Consider the following 23,303-nt stretch of genomic DNA (forward strand, 5'->3'; position numbering starts at 1 on the left):
ATTTTATATGCATGTACAGTGCGTTACATATGCAGGTGTATAATACATGTGTGCAGTGTGTGTTGCATATGCACGTGTGTATTACATAAGCATGTATATATTACATATGCATGTGTGTATTATAAATGCACTGTATATTCAATGTGTGTGTATTACATGTATATGTGGTTGCATAAGCATGTGTATTTTATATGCATGTGTATTACATGTGTATGTGTTAGATGTATGTGTTGCATATGTATGTATTACGCATGTACATGTTAGATTCTGCAGTACATATGCATGTGTGTTACATATGTGTGCTGCATGTGCATGTGTACTGCATGCGTGTATTACACATGCATGTATGGGTGTTACAGATGTCACATGTTTGTTACACATGCATGTGTGTAATGTATATGTGTGTATGGGTGTATGTTACATTTGCACGTTACATATGTGCGTGTTACATATGCATGTACGGTGTCGCATGTGATGTATTACATATGCGTGTGTTACGTATGTGTTGCATATGCATATATGGATGTTATGTGTGTATATTACATACACATGTGTTGCATGTGTGTTACATATGCATGTTACGTGTGTGCTACACATGCATCGTGGATGTTATGTATATTACATATGCACGTGTGTTACATGTGTGTATTACAGAGGCAGGTGTTACATGTGTGTACTACGTATGCACACATGAGCATTACATGTGTGCGTTACATACGCATGTGTTACATGTGTGTGTTACGTATGCACAAGTGAGCATTACATGTGTGTATGTTACATATACATGTGTTCATACGTGTTATATACACATGTATGGGTGTCACGTATGTGTGTATATTACTTACGCACACATGCTACATATGCGTGTTACAAATGCATGTATGGGTGTGTACCATTTTAAAAAACAAAACATCCAATCCTTCTCATTCTTCGTTCATTCCTCCATCCCACAGTCATTCCAAACACATGGCAGACTGTGCCAGCCACTGAGAGAACACAGCAAACACGCAGACCAGATCCCAGCTCCTAAGAAGTCTGAAGCCCAGCAGTGAGAGGCAGCTAATACACTAATGAATGAACGAAGCAAGAGGAAAAACAGCAGGTGAGTGTAGACGGGTAGCCACTGTAACTGAAAGGGCTTCCAGAACTCAAAAAATAAAATCAAATAAAACCCATTGCCGCCGAGTTGATTTCGACTCCTAGCAACCCCACAAGTAATACACACACGTGTGTCAGAGGAGAACTGCTCCACAGGGTTTTCTTGGCCTTAAGTTTTACAGAAGCAGGTCCCCAGGTGTCACGGATTGAATTATGTCCCCCAAAATGTATGTGTCAACTTAAAACGTCCCCCCAAAATGTGTGTGTCAACTCGGTGAGGCCAAGATTTCCAGTATGGTGTGGTTGTCCTCCATGTTGTAATTGTAATTTTATGTTGAGAGGTGACCCTTACTCAGGTCACCTCTCTGATCCAAGGTAAAGGGAGTTTCCCTGGGGGGTGGCCTGCACCATCTTTTATCTCTCAAGAGATAAAAGGAAAGGGAAGCAAACAGAGAGTTGGAGACCTCATACCACCAAGAAAGCAGCACCTGGAGCAGAGCCTGTCCTTCAGACCTGGGGTCCCTGCGCCTGAGAAGCTCCTCAACCAGGGGAAGATTGAGGACGAGGACCTTCCTCCAGAGCTGACAGAGAGAGAACGCCTTCCCCTGGAGCCAGCACCCTGAATTTGGGCTTTTAGCCTACTTTACAGGGAGGAAATAAATTTCTTTTTGTTAAAGCCATCCACTTGTGGTATTTCTGTTACAGCAGCACTAGATAACTAAGACACCAGGCCCCTCTTCCACGGCACCACTGGATGGGTTCGGACCACCAACTTTCAGGTTAGCAGACGAGCACAAACTGTTTGTGCCACTAGGCCCTTTCTAAACTCAGCAGCTGGGATTTAAGCTAAACCCTGAATGACAAGGGGTCCCGACACTTGGGAGAGAAGACCAGGCACAGGAAGTGGTTAGGGCCCAGGCCCTAAGGCACAGGGGGCTTGCGGGGTTCACAAAACAACAGGAAACTTGGATTCAGGAGAGTGTAATGTGGGCAGGAAGGTGGGGAAGCCAAGGCTGGAGCAAGAGCCCAGGCCTGAGCAGGCCACCATGAGGGTCCTGGGGGCCTCCGCAGAGCTCAAAGCCAAGAAGGAACATAAGCAGACTTGAGCACCCCCACCACACAGACACAGCCGACACAAATAATCTCAATAGCACAGAAAAGAGGAAAACATAGTAAAATAATTAGGAGAGATGAGTCTGGGAATGTATTACCTTTGGTTTCAATGATTGTTTGAGTTGTAAGTGTACGTAATTTATTTTTTAACACTGGCTGCTTTCAGCTGGCAGGAGCGAGCCCACCAGTGGGAGGCGGGAGAAAAACAGGGGAAACAGACAATGTTTTGGAGGAAGTGTCATCGGGAAGTCATGCTGGGCTGGATGAGGAGTTAGCAAAAGAGAAACTGGAGAACAGCATTTCCTAGATGTTTGGGCTGAACCTCCAGGCTGGCGGCCGTGGCCTCCTGGGCGTGGAGAAGGGGTGAGCTGGAACAAGGAGAAGGACAGAGCGCTCCGGGATCGGAGTGGGGTCCTGAGGAGACAGTGCCCGGCGGGGACACTCCCCTGCAGCTGGTGGGTCAGCTCCAGGCACATGCAGCAAGGGGACGTGCCAGCGGCACCCAGAGGAGGACCCCTCCAGCCACCAGGCGCCGAGGCAGCTGCTCCTCTAGCTCTGATCTACTGGACGCCACCACTTGGGTAGAATGTGAAATCACCCACCAGAGCCTCAGTGTCAAATCGCTGTAAACATCTCCTGGTTGTGGACGAGGAGGACCCTGGGGGCAACTGGGGGACTGGAAAGGAAGCATCCGCTGAAGTCGGCCTCCGCAGGGGTAGAGGACCCTGGACGTGGACCTCAGTGGGTAACGGTGAGCGGCAGGCCGCCTTCCTGATGAGTGTGGGTCTCAGGAGAGCAGACTCTGACCCCAGGCCTGGGTGAGCGGGACAGAGGGAGTGAGAGAGAGGGAGCCAGCCCCGGGAGGGAGGAGGTGAGCCAGGACAGGGACGCGTGATCCAGCAGCTGCTGCTCTGGGCCATCCTGGTCAACTGAGTGCTCTTTCAAACGGCCCCTCAACGCATCAGTGCCCACGGGCCTCATGTGGAAAGAAGCCAAGGAGGGAAGCCGAGGGGGCACCGGCCTTCCTGAGTGGGGGCAATAATCACGTGCAGCCATCAAATCGATTTGATTCTGACTCACAGCGACCCTACAGGACAGAGTAGAACTGCCCCACAGGGTTCCCTGTACGGAAGCAGACCTCCACATCCTTCTCCGGAGGAGTGGCTGGTGTGCTCGAACCGCCAAGCTTTCAGTTAGTTAGCAGCTGAGCACTTAACCATGGTGCCACCAGGGCTTCTTACAGGCTCCCAGAAAAAACACACAGGAGTTCTGTCAGAAAACCAACCAAGCATGAGCTCCCAACCAAAGACAAGCAGACACACAGGAAATTACTAAACGGCAGCAAAAACAACAAAGCCTAGAGTCAAACAAATGCCTCAGGTTATTAGAAGCAGAGTACAGAGTTACTATTTCTAAAACTTTCAAAGAAAATATTAAGAACAATCCATGCCAATAAACCTGAAAATTTATATGAAATGGATAAATTCCTTAAAAAAAAACTTTGATACTACAAGAATTAGCAAGTTTTAGATATGAACTTTTGGAAGTTTTCAACGAATGGGTACTTGTAATGTCCAGGAAACTATTCCAGAGAATAGCAAAGGTTTAATATCAACAAAGGAAAACTACAGGCCAAGCAAGCTCGAGAGACGAAAAATCCTAAATAAGTACCACAAAACCTAATCAAGCCAAGTATAAAAAAGATGGCAAAGATCACAAGTAAGCTGGGTTCATTGTAGGAAACCAGCGAAGATTTCATAGGAGGAAACCTATGTGTAATTCACCACACTAGAAATTTGAAGGAGAAAACCACAGGATCATCACACAAGATGCAGTAAATTTAGCCACAGAGACAGCTCTGAACTTAACTTGAAAAAAGGAAGCTGTAAAAACGCACAGCAAGCATGGCTCTCGGCCTGGAATTTTAACGCCTCCTCTCTGGTGTCAAGGATGAGACGGGATGCCCACAGCCTCTGTTCCTGCTCCACACTGGAGTGGGGCTTCCCAGCCAGCACAGCCAAGAACCAAACCCGGTGCCATCGAGTTGATTCCAACTCATAGATACTCTATAGGACAGAGTAGAACTGCCCCATAGCATTTCCAAGAAGCAGCTAGTAGATTTGAACTGCCAACCTTTTGGTTAGCAGCCGAGCACTTAACCACTGTGCCACCACAGCTCCAGCCAGCACAGTAAGACAAGGAAAATTATAGCATTAATTAGAAAGAAGCAGAACTGTCATGAGTAGAGTGTAAGCACTTTGTCTTAGAAAACCCAAAGGATCTACACAAAATCTTCTAGAAACTGCGAGATTTTAGTACGGTGATTGGATACAAAATTGAAATACAAAAATCAATTGCACTCCTATATCCTAGCAGCAGAAACTATAATTTAAAAAATATTGTCTACGAGAGGGAAAAAACAAATTAGAATCTACTGAAGAATAAATTTAACATAACACATGCAAGATCATCATGGAAAAGATAACACCACTGAAAGACATGAAAGACCCAGTCGGTGGAAAGATACTAGGACATGGCACGCAAATGAATGAACCAGTTGCTGTCAAGCCAATCCGCCTCACGGCGACCCCACGTGTGTCAGAGAACTACGCTCCACAGGGTTTCCAGTGGCTGATTTTTAGGAAGCAGGCTGCCAGGCCTTTTTTCCAATGCACCTGAGTGGACTCCAACCTTTTGGTTAACAGCAGAGTACGTCAACCATTTACACTAACCACGAATTCCACGCGAACAAATAGGGAGATCCAACACTGTAAAGATGCCGACTCTTCCCAAATTCCTCTGCACATCCAAGGCAATTCCAATCAAATCTCCAGGTCCTTCTTCAAAGGAACTGGCCTGGGGTACTCGGAACTCTATCTGCGGGAATAATGGCTCAGCAGGAGGGAGGGAGCCTAGGCAGGGTGGTGGGAGAAGGAGGCGCCCTACAGATGTCAGAATTTAGGCTACTGCGTGGGCTGGCGAGGACAGACACGCAGCATTACGGAGCGCAGCGGGGGCCCCAGGGACAGGGAGCTGAGGGCTCAGGCACTGCAGCCACACTGGCGGGGGCACGTCTACCACACAACGGCTCTCCAAAGGGGGAAAGAAAGTCCCTATGTGGGCACCACACAGCAACCAACCTTAAATCTGAGAGACAACTCTGTAAAAGGAGAAAATAGGCAAGGTAGGAAGGCCTTTTTGTTGTAACAAAATATTAACCGCAAAAGGAAAGGTATGTTTTCTTGCTTAGTCAAGTTAAAATTCAAGAGGAACAATTTTTGCATATAACCTTTTTCGCATTACGGGGGTGGGGATGTGGGTGTGTGTGGGTGTGTGTGTGCGTGCACGCCCACATTTCCAGACTAAGTAAGCCGAGTAGAAAGTTTTTAAATAACATTTGCTCTTTTCCTGTTGCTCACCAGCATTTATTGAACTCTGAGCGTGTCCAGGACTAAGCTGGGGCAGAAGTGAAAGCGGGACAGGGACCTCAGGACACCTGAAATTCAGGGGGAGGAGGGGGCACAAGTATTTGGGTAAAAGCAAGAGTGGGGGCTGATGGTTCCCTCTGTGGCAGCCCTGTTCTCAGGGCTCCTCCAGTGGCCCGTCAAGGGGGTCCTCTTAGCACCCCCTTCCGACACACGAGCACAGAGGACTAAAACGCCGTGCGCTGGCAGACTTGGGCGCTCAGGACTGACTCAGCAGGCTGGCTCTCCTGACCACCTCGTCCTGCCCAGTCTTTGTCAGGCCCTTTTTATAGCCCTCCACTTCCCTGTCTCCGCACTGGTCAGTCTGAGTTCACCCTCGGTGTGCAAACGTCCCTCAAACGGAGCCAAGCTCATCTCTGAGGCTCCGTTAACCAGTAACCAGCTGCCGTCCAGTCCGTTCCAACTCACAGCGACCCCGTGTGTGGAGCAGAACTGCTCCACAGGGTTTCGAGGAGGTGATGTTTTGGAAGCAAATCTCCAGGTCTGTCTTCCAAGGCACCTCTAGGTGGATTTGAACCACCAAACTCTACGCTAGTAATTGAGTACTTAACTGTCTGCACCACTCAGGGACTCCAGGGCTTTATTACTTCCTGGTTTAAAAAAGCATCATAATCTTTATTCACCATTTTGGCTTTAGATAAAGCAAATGAGAGGAGAAATAAACAGGTTTTTTTTTTATCAACTATAACGGACAACAAATAAGAAGACCAAAAAACTGATGACTTTGAATAGTGGTGTTGGCGAAGAATTACTGAGCATACCATGGACTGCCAGGAGAATGACCAAATCTGTCTTGGACGAAGTACAGCCAGAACACTCCTTAGAAGTGAGGATAGCAAGAAAACGTCTTGTGTACTTTGGACATGTTATCAGGAGGGACCAGTCCCTGGAGAAGGACATCATGTTTGGTAAAGTAGACGGTCAGCAATAGATTGACACAGTGGCTGCAACAATGGGCTCAAGCATAGCAACAATTGTGAGGATGTTGAAGGACCGGGCAGTGTTTCATTCCGGGGTACACAAAGTCACTGTGAGTCAGAATCAACCAGATGGCACCGAACAACATCGCCATAAAAACGATATGCTCTCTCCTAATCAGACAACCCCAGACAGAAAAAAGCTATAGAGAGTTAAAACAAATTTGCACTCCATTTAATTGGTTTTATCAACAGAAACTTTTGTAAACATTCCTAACCTTGACATTAACCAGGAAAAACCCATTCAAGACTCTTACTTGAAAACCTCAAATTTATCCGCAACTTTGACTACGTTTAATTGATATTTCTTTTCCAGATGTGAGCATATGTTTTCCATTTTATCAAACCTTGCTTGCAAGCAGCTCACTGTCCTAAATTACCAACTCCCAGACTACAGGGAAACAGGAGCCCCTGGTGGGGCAAACGGTGAACATGGTCACCGCTAACTGAAAACATGGAGGTCTGAGGCCGACAGAAGAAAGGCCTGGTGATCTCCTTGCAAAAACTCAGCCCTGGAACGTCCCACGGAGCACAGCTCTACTCTGACACACAGGAGGTCGCCGTGAGTCAGCATCAAACTGGACAGCAACTGGGTTGTAAGGAAATAAGGACGTCACCCCTACAAGGCAGGGCCCTGCGGGGTACACGGCACCACGGAGGCCCCTTTTACACTGCTGAATGGCTTATTTGGAGGGCGGGGAAGTACGGGGGTTAAAGCTAGTGACCTAGCATTCCCTATCGTCAAAGGAGAGTTTGGAGGGCTGGGATTCCGGGTATCAGTCTTCAAAACAAGCGGGCAGGCCAGTCAAGCTCCAGAGATCTGTGTGGGCAGGCTCGCATGCACACACAAAATAGCAACAACGCATCCTGTCACCAGGGGCCCCGCTGGGAAGGGGTACAGGGACACAGAGGGCTTACACCATCCATTCAGCAACCGCTCATTCAGCAATCGCTCGTTCAATAATCACTCGTTCACCACTCGTTCACCAATCACTCGTTCACCAATCACTCATTCAATGATCATTCATTCAGCCATCTCTTGTTCAGCAATCACCCGTTCAGCAATCACTCATTCAATGAACACTCGTTCACCAATCACTCATTCAATGATCACTCGTTCAGCAATCACTTGTTCGACAATCACTCATTCAATGATCATTCATTCAGCCATCTCTCGTTCAGCAATCACTCATTCAGCAATCATTCATGGCACAGGGAGGGCAGGGGGTGAGCCTTCTCACTTAAAAGTTCATTCAGTCATGACTGATAGGATAAGTACCTCCAGCATGAAAAATGAAAGAAAAAAAAGCAGCTCGGAGTGGGGAGTCTGCCTCGACCCGGTCACGTGAGCACCCAACACAGGGGACACGATTTGGGGGAATCCTGGAGTGGAAGACCCCAGAAATGCCACACTCTACCTGAGAGCTTTCAAAGGGAAACCCAAGTTTCTATCAAAGTGGACATCGTAGGAGCAGAGGAGGTCCCAGCCCATCGCACTGCCTGGGGTGGCCATCCAGCATCACCGCGAGCTCCTGACAACCGTGGCAGGGATGTCTGAAGTCACGGCTGGCCTGCAAGGGCTGGCAGGGGTGGCCGGTGCCAAGGGCCGGGCCTGGGAACGGGCACAGGCCGCAACAGCTGGGGCACCAACCAGGCTGGCTGAAAATAGACGGGTGTTTGTTTGTGTCCGGTCCTGAGACTTACAGCCCCTCACCAGGGCCACCTGGGGTGGGGGAAGGGGCTTGGTGGGGACACGTGCAGCCAACAGCAGTGATTTAAGGGCAGCGTCCTGCGAAGCTGTGGGGCAAGAAGACGGCACAGGAAAGAGTCGAATCAGGAGTCCCTTCCTACAACTGTGGGTAGGCCCAAAGCCAGCCTGCCGCTTAGGCCTCAGGGATAAAATGGCTTCAGAGACAACCTACAATTAACATGGGAACAATTATCTTCCTAATTTAGGCTAATTTCTACTTTGCAGCCTTAGATGGCAGTTTGGGGTGGTGGGGGGGAGGCACTGGCAACATGGATGTGGTGTTTCTTATTTTATTCTTCTAAGTTCACACATCTAAATACCATAAGGAAGATTTTTTAAAAGGCCCACCAGAACCTTCTAGAAAAGGGTCTATGCTCTAGATGGCCTATATTGTGGGAGCCTTTTCTCTTTAAGTAGCTGGCTGTGCCTGCATGAACATGGACCTTTGCTCTCAAGAGTTCACTACTCTGGAGGCTTGTTCCTTTGCCCCTGGAGTCAGGACTGAGGGCCAGGCAGGGACGCTGCTCTCACAGCAGAGCCACAGCTCCAGGGGTAGACAGGGAAGGGAGGGGCAGCTACAAGCTCGTGGGGCCTGGGTGTCAACATGCTCTGCCAGGGTGCAGGCACCCACATCCCCTGGGAAATCAGAGGCAGAGAGAATCCTCCTTGGCCCCTGGGAGCAGCTCCTTGCCCTAGAAGCCACACAAGAACCCTCCTTGGCCCCTGGAGGCTGCTCCTTGCCCTAGAAGCCACACAAGAACCCTCCTTGCCCCTGGAGGCCGCTCCTTGCACTAGAAGCCACACAAGAACCCTCCTCGGTACTTAGGGGCTGCTCCTTGCCCTGGAAGCCCACACAATGCCAACTCTGGTTTATTGGAAATGGTCACAGTGAGGCTGCAGGCTCACCCAGTAGGGTCGCTTCCAGTTAACAGACTGCTCCCCTTGCGGTTTGTGGGTAAAAATACAAAGCCCTTTCCAGCATCTGTCTGTTCCACATGTGGTGCAAAGACCTTTTCAGAGTGTGGGCGACAAGAATGGTGCTCAACCGTCAACCTCGCCGTCATCAGCACTGGGGCCAGCAGGGCTGACGGCAGGCCACGCAGAGACAGAGCCGCCCAGCAAGAAGCTAGCCTGCTGTGGCAGCTTGGCGGTGCCTGCTAGATAAAGACCCGACGACCTGAACTCAAGGTGCATCTCTTTAGTTACAGGAAAGCCAATGAACGTGCCCTAGACTTCCCTATCTGGCCACTGAAGGCAAACCAATGGAGCAGGCAATGCAAGCCACTCGGGACACCCAATTACACAATTGTGAACCACCAGAGAGAGGCAGTTGGCAGGCCGGTTGGGAAGACACCAATGTTCCCCTTTTCTTCAGTGATGGGGGTGGGACAAGAGGTAAGCGACCCAGGGCCAGGAAGGCTAACTTGGACATGGATTTTAAGTGGAAATCCTCTTTCAGAAACCAAGTAGAAACAATGAGGGACTGAAAGTTCGGCAGTAAAAGGCAGTCAGTCAACATTCAGAGCAAAATCCCATTCAGGCCCTTCAGAGAAAAGAATACTTTCTATTTTAAGTTGTTATCCAAACGATAAATAGGAAACGCTATTAAGATATTTGTTGTTGTTGGTAGATGCCGTTGAGTCAGTTCTGACTCATAGCGGCCCCACGCACAGCAGAAAGAAACACTGCCTGGTCCTGTGCCGTCCTCACAATTGTTGCTATGTTTGAGCCCATTGTTGCAGCCACTGTGTCAATCCATCTCATCGAGGGTCTTCCTCTTTTTCGCTGATCCCCTACTTTACGGAGCATGACGTCCTTCTCCAGGGACTGGTCCCTCCTGATAACATGTCCAAAGTGTGTGAGACAAAGTCTCACCATCCTCACTTTTAAGGAGCATTCTGGCTGTACTCCTCCCAAGACAGATTTGTTCATCCTTCTGGTAGTCCATGGTATATTCAATAACCTTTGCTAACACCAAATTGAAAGGCATCAATTCTTCTTCAGTCTTCCCTGTTCATCGTCCAGCTTCCACATGCATATGGGCGATTGAAAATACCGTGACTTGGGTCAGGTACACCTTAGTCCTCAAAGAGACATCTTTGTTTAACAACTGAAAGAGGTCTTTTGCAGCAGATTTGCCCAATATAATGCATTGTTTGATTTCCTGACTGCTGCTTCCATGGGCACTGACTGTGGATCCAAGTAAAAGGAAATACAGTTTTATCTAAACATTTTTTTAAAGATGCAGCTGAAACCCCTGTAGAGATAAAAGTGACTGCTGCCCTGGCCTGGCAGTTTGGGCATGGTCCCCCATCTCCCAGGAAGCACTGCTCCTGCTGAGCCATGGACACCAAGTTCTTTCCCAAGCACTGACTCCTGCTCAGCCAATCCTCAGGGCACCTTCTCTCAAAGGGTGACTCTTGGGGGACCAGGAGTTCCATGTGATATGGGTCCCCCAAACAAACAAATGGGAAAAGTCTCTTTAAGAAGCCCAGCAGGTTCCCTATTCTGGGACTCCCCAGAACCTTCTAAGACAATTGCCTCCTGGGGGAGATGACGGTGGCAGTGGGGCCAGGGGGAAAGCAGACAGATTAAAAAGATGTTTAGGAGGCGGTTGGGAGGCTGATTACATGCCGTGAGGGGAAAAAAGAGAAGAGGCCTGTCTGACCCAAGGTCTCTGGCGGCAGGCTGTCTGGTTGAGCTGGAGGACAGAGGGACCGCCGGGGAACGCGCAGCGGTGCTCAGGGGCCACACGGGTCTATCACAGCATGAGACCAGGGGAGTGAACAGAGCAGGAGATAGAAACGGGGGCTGTAGGGTCCAGACCACACACTGAGCTTGGCCAGGGCAGCAGGAGGCAGGGAGGAGCCCAGAGACCTCGGAGGTGGCAGCTCCGGCCTTGGCAAGGAGCTCAGCTGCCCAGTGGTTGCACTTTTCATCTGTGACTCTGGACTGCTGAGCAGACATGGTGGTCAGTGCTGCGAGCCTGCGGACAGGGCAGAGCACTGGCTCTGTGAAAGCGGGCCACTTCTGTATTTACCCAAGGGATGAGTGTAGTTGACAACAGCAAAACTCGGGAAGAATCTAAATGTCCAACAACGGGAAGACTGCTGAGTAAACAGGGCGATCTTGTCAATAAAGCTGCCGCCGCTGCTGAGCACCAGCCAAGCGCATTTCACAACATGGAAAGACAACCACAGTAAGATGACATGTGTAAAAAGTACTTTATATTCACCAACAACCCAGTTATGGAAACACCAACAGCCAATAGCAGCGACATGGGAAAGGGCTGGAAGGAGAGGCACCAAACACTTGCAACAGGGTGGCGGACGACAGGGCCACAAACAGGGTACCGTGAGCTGGGTACCATGAGCTGCTGTCTTCATAGGATTCTATTTGCTCAAAAACTTCCTAAAATAGACAGATCAGAAGAAAGCATAAGAATCGCCGTTGCTGAGGAGCGTGGCCTCGGGCCTCACTTTCCACCTGCTTGTCTCGAGAGTGTCCTTGAGGGCTTTTCCTGCCATTTGTGTCTAGCTTAGCTTCCTGGTGAGCCTCGTTATTTAAGAATTAAAACATCCTCACCAAACCAAGAACAAAGTAGCTCCCACCGACTTCCCACGTGGGCAGACGGACACAGGTTGCCTGGACAGACGGACGCAGACTATCTGGACAGACGGACACACAGGTCGCCTGTACCTTCCATGCCTCTCTTTCACCGGGCACAGCAGTGTCTTACAAACCAGCCTCATCCCAGCCACTCCCCTGCACTGTGGTATACTCACATCTGCTCTGCAGTGGCCTCTCACGGGCATACCCACTCTGCCCTTCCCTCAAGTTAGAGCCAGGAATCGAGCTCCTGAGCAGCACGGCGCTGTCGGGGCCTCCACAAGCTGACAGCACTAAGGACTCACTGTCCCATTGTACAGATGAGGACACCAGGGCCCCGAGCGGTGCTGGGAAAAATGGCACTTTATTTTTTTCAGGACTTTTCTGGCTCTTTTTTGTTCAGGATAGGCCACTAAATAACAAGCTGGTGAGTGCTTACCTCTCCACCCTGCTGGCGGGTGACACTAATTAATGTCGGCGCTGTCAAACACCAGACTTTTAGGGACTTGCTGCGGTGAGGTCTGGGGGGCCTGGAATCGGGGTGCTCCACCAGAGCTTGGGGGGGTCTCCTTAGAGACAAATTTGGAAGGCACTGGATTAGTGATTCCACTCCTGGCCTGCCCACCTCAACCTGGAGGTGTGCTCATTTCCCCCAACACTCATACCTGATTATTCTCACCAAAAGAATGAACCGCAAGCCAGGCAGGCTCTGAAAGGTGCCCCTTGGGTACAGGGAAAATAGCGTGAAATAAGGAAGTATTCCATTTCCAATTATTTTTATGTTTAAGAACGGTATCAAGCTTTAAGCTCTTACTACAGGGGCTGCCTTGCTGAGGCCTGGACAGCGCACCGATGCCCCTCTGTGGTCCCCTCACAGCTCGGGGCTGCCCACGCCGCCCTGGGTGCGCCCTGACGGTAGCTGGGACAAGGCTGAGCACCCAGCAACTCTGCTGAGTCGCCACTGCCCAGAGCTCAGACACAGGATGAGGCAGGTCTGCAGTTCAGCCAACTGCACGAAGGGACAGAGAGCTGCCCCCACTTCAGAGCGGAGCCCAAACTGTCCTGGGAGTGAACTTTGGGGTGCTGAAAGGGGAGCAGGCCACAGCGGCAGCTGCTCCAAACACACACGTGCCACCAACTTAACTTTGTCATGCCATATATAAAATTATTTCTTCAGGAATGCCCGGTGTCAGAAAACATCTTTTCCTGGTCATATCCTACATTTTATTCCAAATAGTAAAATCTGGAATTGGATGACAGCCTGCCTCCATGAATATTCTCCAAAGTCAACACATCTCTTAAGAAAAGTGGAGCGAAAATGCCTCATTTTTGGACATCATGTACAACAAGATTTGTGTTTACTAGTTTTTTGTTTTCTTCTTCTTTTAAGAGTAGAAAGACTATTGCCAAGCGAAGCAATGTCGGTCCAGGGACAGACCACAGCCTGGGACAAGCGGCACTACGCTTTACCTGAACAACATAGGTATAAGGAAGGTCCTAAGACCAGCAATTCCCTCATGCTACCCAGGCGCCCGGAAGGAGCAACAGGAGGAGGCAGGAGAAGAAGGAAGCGCTTACCGAGGAGGACAACGAGGGGACACAACAGTCTAGAAGCCACTGCTGGTTGCTGGCTAAGCTTTCTGAGTGGTGTCAATGGAGAGAATCCCTCAAGTGAGGGAACTCAGCTCAGCCGGCTCCTCCAGCACCAGGCCACACCTGCACTGGTGTTTCCATGATTTCTGCAGACACAGCAATGAGTCCTGCTGGCGCAGTGGTTAAGTGCTCAGCTGCTAACTGAAAGGTTGGTGGTTCAAACCCACCAGCAGCTTCACAGGAGAAAAAACCTGGCGATCTGCTCCCACAAAGATGACAGCCTAGGAAACCCTGTGGGCAGTTCTACTCTGTCACATGGGGTCGCTGTGAGTCGGAATCAACTGGACGGCTCCCAGAAACCACAGCAGGGAGTGAAGCACAGCTGGAGTCCACTTGCTGGCCATGCCCACCCTCCCGGCCCTGCTTAAACTGCCCTGCTCCTGGCGTGTAACATGAGAGGGGCATGCTAAACACGCCAAGCCAGTGACAGACACAGGAGGGAAGCCAGCCCCAGGGACACGGAGAGGACAGAGCAGACAGAGAGAGGAGGAGTGCAGCATGGGGGGAGGGCAGGGAGAACAGGGGAGGGGAAGACAGCCAGCCTCAGGCTCCTGCAGTGTGTCCATGGACTTCTCCTGAACCCCAACACTGAGCCCGTTATCTCCTGAACCCTGACACTGAGCCTCTTTATCTCCTGAACCCTGACACTGAGCCCCTTATCTCCTGAACCCTGACACTGAGCCCCTTTATCTCCTGAACTCTGATTCTGAGCCCCTTTATCTCCTGAACCCTGACATGGTGCCCCTTTACCTCCTGAACCCCAACACGGTGCCCCTTTATCTTCTGAACCCCAACACGGAGCCCCTTTATCTCCTGAACCCCAACATGGAGACTCTTTATCTCCTGAACCCTGACTCTGAGCCCCATCGTCTCCTGAACCCCAACACTGAGCCCCATCATCTCCTGAACCCCATCACTGAGCCCTTTTAACTCCTGAACCCCAAACCCCAACACTGAGCCCCTTCATCTCCTGAACCCCAACACTGAGCCCCTTTAACTCCTGAACCCCAACACTGAGCCCCTTCACCTGTGCCACTGAGGGAGCTTCCGTTCCTTACAATCAGCAGATCTGCCTAGCTGTCACCACGTCCCTCTCTATGACAAAAAACTCCTTGCTGCCACCGTGAACAGCCTCTAGAAGGGCCACACACTCAGCTGTCTTGATGCTGGCCAAGCCCACTCACTGCTAAACCATTCCCATGCCAACACCAGGGGTCCCCCAACATCAGAGGTCCCCTTTTCATTCCAACCTAGAAAGTCAAAGGGACGAAGCCTTATGTGTGTGAATGACTGAGAAGGGACCAGGTGCTGGACCTCAATCCCAGGTAGTAGAATCTTGCTGCAGGTAGCCACTGGCCACATGCAGCCATTTAAACTACAGTTAATTAAAATGTAAAATTTGGTTCCTGGTCAAGCTGGCCACAGGTGCAGCGCCTAGCAGCCACACGAGGCTGGTGACCTCACGTCGGGCAGTGTGGGTACAGGTCATTCCCATCTTCACAGGAAGTTCTGGATTTGAGGAGCAAGAGCTCTCTTGTTTGTAAAGTCTTCTTTGTAACCCAGTGTCTTGTGTTCTTCCTCCAAGTGAGCAGAACGTTTTAAAAAAAAAAAAAAAAAAGGCAGCTCTCTGCAATTGTGTCTCAAAACCAAAATACTTGTTGCCATTGAGTCGATTCTGACTCATAGCGACCCTATAGGACAGAACAGAGCTGCCCCATAGGGTTTCCAAGGAGTGGCTGGTAGATCCAAACTGCTGACCTTTTGGTCACAGCCGAGCTCTTAACCACTGAGCCACCAGGGCTCCGGAAGGGACACAGGACACTTTCATTTCCTTGGGTAGGCTGGTGAGTCATGAATACACATGATTTTCCCCTTACCGATTTTTCCAGAACTTTCCCAGATTGCCCTTTCCTTTTTTATCACTTTTCATAACTGTGTATTGCTTGATGGCAGGAAGGTATGCAGAGGAGGAGAAGCAAGAAGCCCACGTCACTCATTCTGTCCACTTAGGCTACTCCAAGGACTTGGGGACACCTGCTCTCCTGTCGCCAGGAGCCCCTGCCTGAGCGACTGCCCTCCCACGTGCTATCCTCTGGGACCACCACGAAAGAGAGGCTAGCTCAGACCATTCTCTAGCCCCAGGGAGAGGCCTATTCCTCAATGCCTGCTCCTCTGCTTAGGCCCTTAACTCCCAGGGAAAACCAGCCCAGCACTCCTGGGAGATGGCCTGCCTCCTCCGCCTTTACTTACCCCTACGTCCCCTCCCCTATATCTGTCTCCCAATCCCAGCTGTTATCAGGGAGAATAACAAATCCCGTTTGTGGTGTGTATTTGTAGAGCATGAACGTCTCAAGACTGCAGGATGTGCCTTCTGCCATTTGGCAAATGTTACTAGCCTCTACCTGCTCTTGGAGCCCTGATGGAGCGGTGGTTAAGTGCTCGGCTGCTAACCAAAAGGTCGGCAGTTTGAACCCACCAGCCGCTCCTTGGAAACCCTATGGGGGCAGTTCTACTCTGTCCTACAGGGTTGCTAAGCGTCGGGATCAACTCAATGACAACAGGTCTACCTGCTCTTAAAGTAGCCACAAGTCTAGCCACAAAGTGGCTGGCCGACAGTCAATGGTGCAGGCTGGGCCTTCCACACTGGCCCACATTCTGGATCCAGTGGGTGCTTTATACATGGGTTCCTTTAAGAAAAAAAATAAGAGAAAGATGTAATCAAATGCTACAGCGCTGTAGCTGGGGCTGCTGGAAGGTGTTTCCCGCTGGGAGCCTGGCTGATCACTACTGATGGAGAGATAAGATCTAAGACCAAAGCTACACTTTTTCTTTTCTTTAATTATGACAATCTTTTTTTTTTTTTTAATATTTTATGGTGTTTTAGGTGAAAGTTTACATAGCAAATTAGATTCCCATTCAACAATTCATAAACAAAATGTTCCAGGATATTAGTTATAATCCCCAAGGTGAGTCGGCCCTCTCCCCATCTCCATCCCGCCTGCCCCACTTCCATCCATCCAGTTTCCCTGCCCCTCCTTGCTGTCTCATCTTTGCTTTTGGCAAAATGTTGACTGTTAGGTCTCATATAGTTGATTGTTCTAAGGAGCACTTTCCTCACAGGTATTACTGTTTATTTTACAGGCCAATTTATTATTTGGCTGAAAGGTGACCTGCAGGAGTGGCTTCACTTCCAGGTTAAAGGGGTATCTCAGGGCGATAGTCTTGGGGGTTCTTCCAGTCTGGTCACTTTTATGAATTTGATTTTTGTTCTACATTTTTCTTTCATTCTAACCAGGCCTTCTATTGTGTCCCTGGTCAGAGCGTTAAGCAGTGATAGCCTGACACCATCTAGTTCTTCTGGTCTCAGGTTAGAGGATGCTGTGGTTTGCGTGGGCCATTAGTCCAGTGGACTAATTGCTTCCTTGAGTCTTTGGTTTCCTTCACTCTCCTTTGCTCCAGACAGGAAGAGACCAATAGTTCTATCTTATATGGCTGCTCTCAAGCTTTTAAGACCCCAGACACTACTCACCAAATTAGGATGTAGAATGTTATCTTTACCTGGTTGTCCCACAGTATATCAATCCCACGAGATGTTTGGATACATCTAGAGAGTATCCATAACTGTGCCCCTTACGTTCTTCCTTGTATATATGTGCAGTGCACACCCAGCGTGCCAGGAGCTCTACATCCGACACCCACACAACGAAGCTCACAGCAACCCAGGTGGTCAACACAACTATGACACCCCCACAAAGAAGCTCACAGCAACCCAGGTGGTCAACACAACTATGACACCCCCACAAAGAAGCTCACAGCAACCCAGGTGGTCAACGCGACTATGAACAGACTCACCCCAATCATGTACTGTGCAGGAAACCGGCTCAGAGAGGGCCCCTGGCTTCAAGGGCGGCAGAGCCAGGCCCCAGCCTCCTTGCACAGGAGATGCAGCCCTGGCCTGCTGCCACCCCCGTCGCTGCGTACCAGCACTGGGCACCAAGCGCCAGCTGATCTGACACTGAGGGAGGAACAATAGGTACAGAGACTCCAAAGGACAGGGGTCCCTGGAGGTCTCAAGGCTTGACGGTTCAATTCTCACATTTTCTTGCTTTTTCTTTACATGGCTACAACACTCTGGCACAGTTATTTTTGTCTAGTTGAAATTTCACTTCCTCCTTCATGGAGACCTGTCATCTATTGTAAAATACGAAATATTTCTCAACCTTGAGCAATCAGCACCAACATCCCTTGCGTGACCTGTGTGTGCCCAGCCCAGGGGTGCTAGTAGCAGGGTGCCCAGAGCGTGGCGGCCGGCAGCACAAGCCACCACTGCCCAAACGCACCGTGAACAGGAGTGAGCAACACCTGCGTCCGCTGCCTCTGTCTTCCCACTACAGCTGTTCTGCTTTGTTCTTTCTCCTCTTGAAATCTTGTCATCTTAACGTTTTCCGTTTTTTTCACCCACATTTGAGGAAACCAACCGTTTGAGTTGTTGCCTCGATGATTCACTAATCAAGTAAAAATTCAAGTCAGCCCTGGGCGCTGTCCCTAGGATTTATAAAAATAGCTCATTTGTCAACCGCCTCATGTAGCAACCAGGATCCTCGTTCCTCATTCTTAAAAAGCAGCTTCAGCAATCACGTCTTCTTCTGCATGTGACAGCAGGAGGGTGAGCTCACCTGCACCCCGTGGAAGGTCACATGCCCAAGGAGTTTCTGTCAGGACCTTAGAAGTCCCCTCTCCTGGTGTCCCCATCATGCCAAGCAAAGGCCCCAGCTCCTGTTCCCACCAAGCACCTACTGAGGGTCCAGGGCTTTCCTCATCAAACCCCCTCTCCGGAGCCCCGCCCACTGCCCTCCCTCAGCCCGAGGGAGCCACCGGGCTGTGGCCTCTTCTGCCTTCTGAGCTGCACCTCACAGGGCTGTGGATAAGCTCAGGACCCAGACCCCAGGGCACAAATCTCAGCTTCTCTATCTGCAATAGTGGAGCAGACGAGTTGCTGAACCTGCCCAAGTCTCAGTTTCCTCATGTATAAAACGGGGAGAAGGACACCAAATGTACCAAGCCTGGGGCCCAGGCAGCCCATGACCAGTGTGCACCTGGAGCAGGAGCCCGCGCCACGCACTGCTTATCCAGGGGTGTGTTTGCTGGTACACTACTTTACTTTGGAGCCCTGGTGGCACAGGGGTTAGCTGCTAACCACAAGGTAGGCCATTCAAATCTACCAGCTGCTCCTTGGAAACCCTATGGGGCAGTTCTACTCCATCCTATAGGGTCGCTATGAATTGGAGTCAACTGGTTTGTTTTTTGGTTTTGGTGTTTTATTTTAGCTTTTGTTTTCATTACGTGCTGTGAGGATAAAATAAAGTAATCCGTGTAAGCACTTGGCATGAAAAAAATACTACGGGGTGGTGCTGGTGCTATTTTCTTTATTAATAATTAAAAACAAAACAAAACAGATTAACAAGCTGGGCCTTCTTCACTCAAAGGGCTCTGGGAGGGTTGGCAGTGGGACGTAAGGTTCACAAGAACAGCCTAAACACTCGGTGAGCACAGGCATTGTCTACCCATTGCTGTCAAGTCATCCCGACACACAGTGGCCCCACGTGATGGACTAGAGCTGCCCCATAGGGTTTCTAAGGCCGTCATAATCTTTATGGGAGCAGATCCTCAGGTCTTTGTCCCATGAGTGGCTGATGGATTTGAACCACTGGCCTTTTGGTTGGCAGCTGAGCACTTAACCACTGCACCACCAGGGCTCCTCCCTGGAGCTGTTTGGTAAAGGGACCTGGGTGGAGAAGGACATTTCATAAACGCCCATCTGCTTCCTCTTCCAGGCTCCGTAAGCACCACCATGCCCTGTCTAGGCCCTGGCACCCGGGGGCCCTCAATGAAGGAGCCCAGCGCTAGCAGTCCCTTCGTACATGAGGACGCTGCTGGTGGCTGTATCTCCCAGTCTACACTGCTGGAAACAGCATCTTACAGTCTAGACTGTTGGTAATTGCGTCTTATAGTCTACAGTGCTGGTAGCTGCATCTCCCAGTCTACACTGCTGGTGGCTCCATCTCCTAGTCTATGGAGGAGAGTTAGGAGCAACATGGAACCTCAACAACAGGGTTGCACCTGGTGCTGCTCGAGTTTGCCACAAAATATAAGAAATGCAAATGATTTGGGGTCCAAGGTCTTCGTGGTGACCCAAGAGACCCGGCAGAGAGCATGCGGTCATTTCCACATGGTTCCCACACTTCTCTCTCTCTCAGGAGAGTCCAGTACTTTCCTCTGGCCAGCACGAGGCATCCGTCAGGAGGCAGGTGCCTGTGTTTGCAGACTCCATCCTTAGTAAGGAGTCCTGGGTGGTGCAAACAGTTAACATGCTTGGCTGCACCCAGGCGACCTTGGAAGAAAGGTCTGGCCATCTACTTCTGAAAAATCAGCCATGAAAACCCTACAGAGCAGTTCTACTCTGACACGCATGGGCCACCAGGAGTCGGGTCCACTCAGCAACAGCTAGAAGAGGAGGAAGAATTCGCCACAGAACCTTCGCATGGGGCACGTACACCCATCACAGCGCCGCACATGGTGGAGGCTCATGAGAGGCCCTTCAACCAAGCGCAGAAGACCAGCAAGTGCGAGCACCCTGGGTGCAGCCACATGCTCTCAGCTGTGTTGTATTTCACTTCTTGCTGTTTTCTCTGGGTGTCGCAATAACGGAGCGGTCCCTCCCATCCACAATGATTGCCTGGGGGGTCTGTAAAGTGGTGGCAGGTCAGTGGCGGCCAATGTAGGACTTGCTTGGTGAGCCTTCACCATCGTCATGGTTTCTGGCAATGGTGTGAATATCCCTTCTTCCTCTGGCCCAGACAGTGTGGGTGAGCCGGACACCATGGGTCTCTATCTCCTTTCCTGGGGGTTCTGGGTCTCCTGAAAGCCAGTCCACAGGCGCGTTGGTGACTGTCGAGTGGGGCCCCTCCCTGTATCCTCACTAATGGCCGGCGTCCACTTCTGCCCCCTCTTTGTGGAGGCCACTCGGCCAGGGGCTGGAGAGGACCAGCAAGGGTTTCTCCCATTTTTTTTTTTTTTTTGTATATTTGTATATGGGACATGGACTGTTTTCAAAAGAGAATGCCAAAACACATTCTGCAAGTTCCCAAATTTTGAGGCAGAATAAATAAGAACTAAGTTTGGTTTACAACCATGCTCCAATTATTCGCATGTGTGTGGCTTAGTTTCATTTAGTTACGAACTAAATTCCAGCCATCCTAGACAGATGGACCAATGAAATTTGTAATCAGGTTTAAGTGTATTCACACACACACACACACCCACACACACACCCCTATACGTGGACCATCAGGTTTGTATAGATGACATCTTCAGCAAAAGCCGTCTCATAGCTATGGCCCAGGCCTGACTGGGAATGCAGGCGTAGGTGCCTCCAAGTGACACGTCCAAAGTGCGTTCCCGACGACAAGCAGGCAGCAAGGGGAAGAGACCCAAGTGGACCAGCGTACCCAGTGAGCGAGTCCTGTGGGGAGCAGTGTGCAGTGGCCTCAGTGCAAACAGGATGCTTCCCCACAGTTGGAGTTATTCTTGGCGCTCTAGACTGCCTGCTTAACACATGAGAATCGATATGTCTGAGTGAGCATTGGATAATTCAAGACCTCAGAGCATGCTGCCAACCTGAGTCTTGCTTCTAGAAGTGAACGATGCATCTGGGTAGAAAGCTGCCCCAGCTTCTCCCTGGGAAGTCGCTTTTGTAAAGAAGTCCCTGATTTCAACTTCTTTTCCATCTCTCCCCATCTTCTCATACACCCAGAGGGCAGAAACACAGTAGGCTGTTTTGGTGACTTGAGGGGCTGACCCGGCCATCATCTGGTATGTGAGGCCCCGATATCAGCTCGCATGCCAGCGACTACAGCAGGGGACAAGACTGCCCACTTAGCGCCAGGAAACCCAAAGGCCACCGAGGCCAGGCTCCCGACCAAGCGCTGAGGTATCACCGCTGAGCCTTGGCACTGCTCTGATCCCTGACCCAAACTCCAAGGGTCCTGCATTACACACGCCCGTGTTCTCATTAGGCCTCTCTGCAAGGCACACCTGGCCTGGTGCTGCTGACACTCCAGTTCATGACCTTCCCGACTACAGTGCAAAAAAGAAGTGGGATAAGATGTCTTCATTTAAAAGAAGTACTCAGATGCCTCACTCGACTTCCATAGGCCGCCTTGGGTGGCTCCGCGGGCCCTTGAGGGCCACCCCCACCCTGTACTCCTGGCTCACTCCACCCCCTGTGCAGCCCTATCACCTCGGGGCTGGCAAGAAGTGGCCTTCAGCCTGGGCCTGGCACCAGGCCTGCCTATTTTTAAACGCAGATAAAGGCGGGGTGGGGGGTGGCAAGAGCAAAGCAAGTGGCCCCACCCCCCCGCCTCAAGGGTCCCGCAGGCGACCCCCATCAATAGATGAGGGGTGCCCCACTTTGGATCCTGCCACCATGTGGCCCCGGGCAGGAGCGATTCAGCAAGAGAAAGTACACTGGTGCCCAGCCCAAGGCCTGGGGCTGCACCCCGATGGCCACCCAGGGCGGGAAGGACCTCGGGACAGACGGAGTGTGTCCAGAAGCAAGAAGCGGTGTTATTTAGAACCATGGGGATGCAGAGCCCAAATCTCCCCAGGCAGCAGCCTCCCAAGTGATGCCATGGGGAGTGGGGGTTCCAAGGTCAAGGATCCCCACATGGGGCCTCCTACCCCGGCTCCAGCCCAACCGCTGGGACCCTGCCCAAGGCCCGAGGGGGTTGGTGGTCACAAAGACAGACAGATGTGTCCTCTGGACGGTCTGTGCAGTCCCACCTCTCATGCACAGAACAGCAGTGGCCGCCCAGGCCTCTCAGCATGCCTGGTATCTCTAACGTGCTTTTCAAAACATTAAGGACAACTCTGGATCAAGGAAAGGCTCCAAGAGAAATTCCACTTAGATAAGTCTCTGACTCCCACATTCCGTCTGACCCAACGGTGTGGGCTGGGTTTGTTTTTAGTTCCCTTTCGGAACAAGCAAAATGGAGCAAGGGCGCAGGAGCACATCAAATCTTTTTCCCGGGGTCACCATGTGGCGTAACATCGCCCAGGACTTAGGACTGCAGACTGGAGCACGCCCACGTCAGGACTACACTTTCCCCGGCACTGGGGTTCCTCCAAACTGGACACCCAAAGGCCACCGGCAAGCACGGTGAAGTGCCCTCGTCCACCCTGAAGCAAGGGACCCAGAACTACAAGCCAGGAGAGACCAGAGACATGCCGCACGGTGGCTCTGGGGCATGCTGCCTGGGTGCAAAGCCAGCACAGCCCCCGAACAGTGGGACCCTCAGCCAGTCGTTCAACCTGCCTGGGCCTCAGTTCTCCCTGCTGTAAAATGGTGTCCCAAAGGCACCTACTTCCAGGGTGTGTTTTGAGAATCACGTAACAAATTGCACTAACACACTTTGTGCACAGGCCCAGCATGCAGAAAGCACCCCAGACTCGTCAGCTATCGTTTTACAGGTAAGAAAGCTGGAAACCCAGGGGATCAGAAGGAGCCACAGATCTCCTCTGGCCCCCGAGCTGGGTGCCTAATGAAACAGGACGGACGGA

At 50.8% G+C, this 23,303-nt stretch overlaps 1 protein-coding gene across 13 annotated transcripts in view; it reads right to left on the reverse strand.

Annotated features, from left to right (window-relative positions):
* The window catches only part of HDAC4 (histone deacetylase 4), a 338,424-nt gene that overhangs the window by 225,409 nt on the left and 89,712 nt on the right, over positions 1 to 23,303 (reverse strand). The window lies entirely within an intron of this gene.

The sequence above is a fragment of the Elephas maximus genome, chromosome 6 (assembly GCF_024166365.1).
Source record: "Elephas maximus indicus isolate mEleMax1 chromosome 6, mEleMax1 primary haplotype, whole genome shotgun sequence".
Classification (NCBI taxonomy): Eukaryota; Metazoa; Chordata; class Mammalia; order Proboscidea; family Elephantidae; genus Elephas; species Elephas maximus.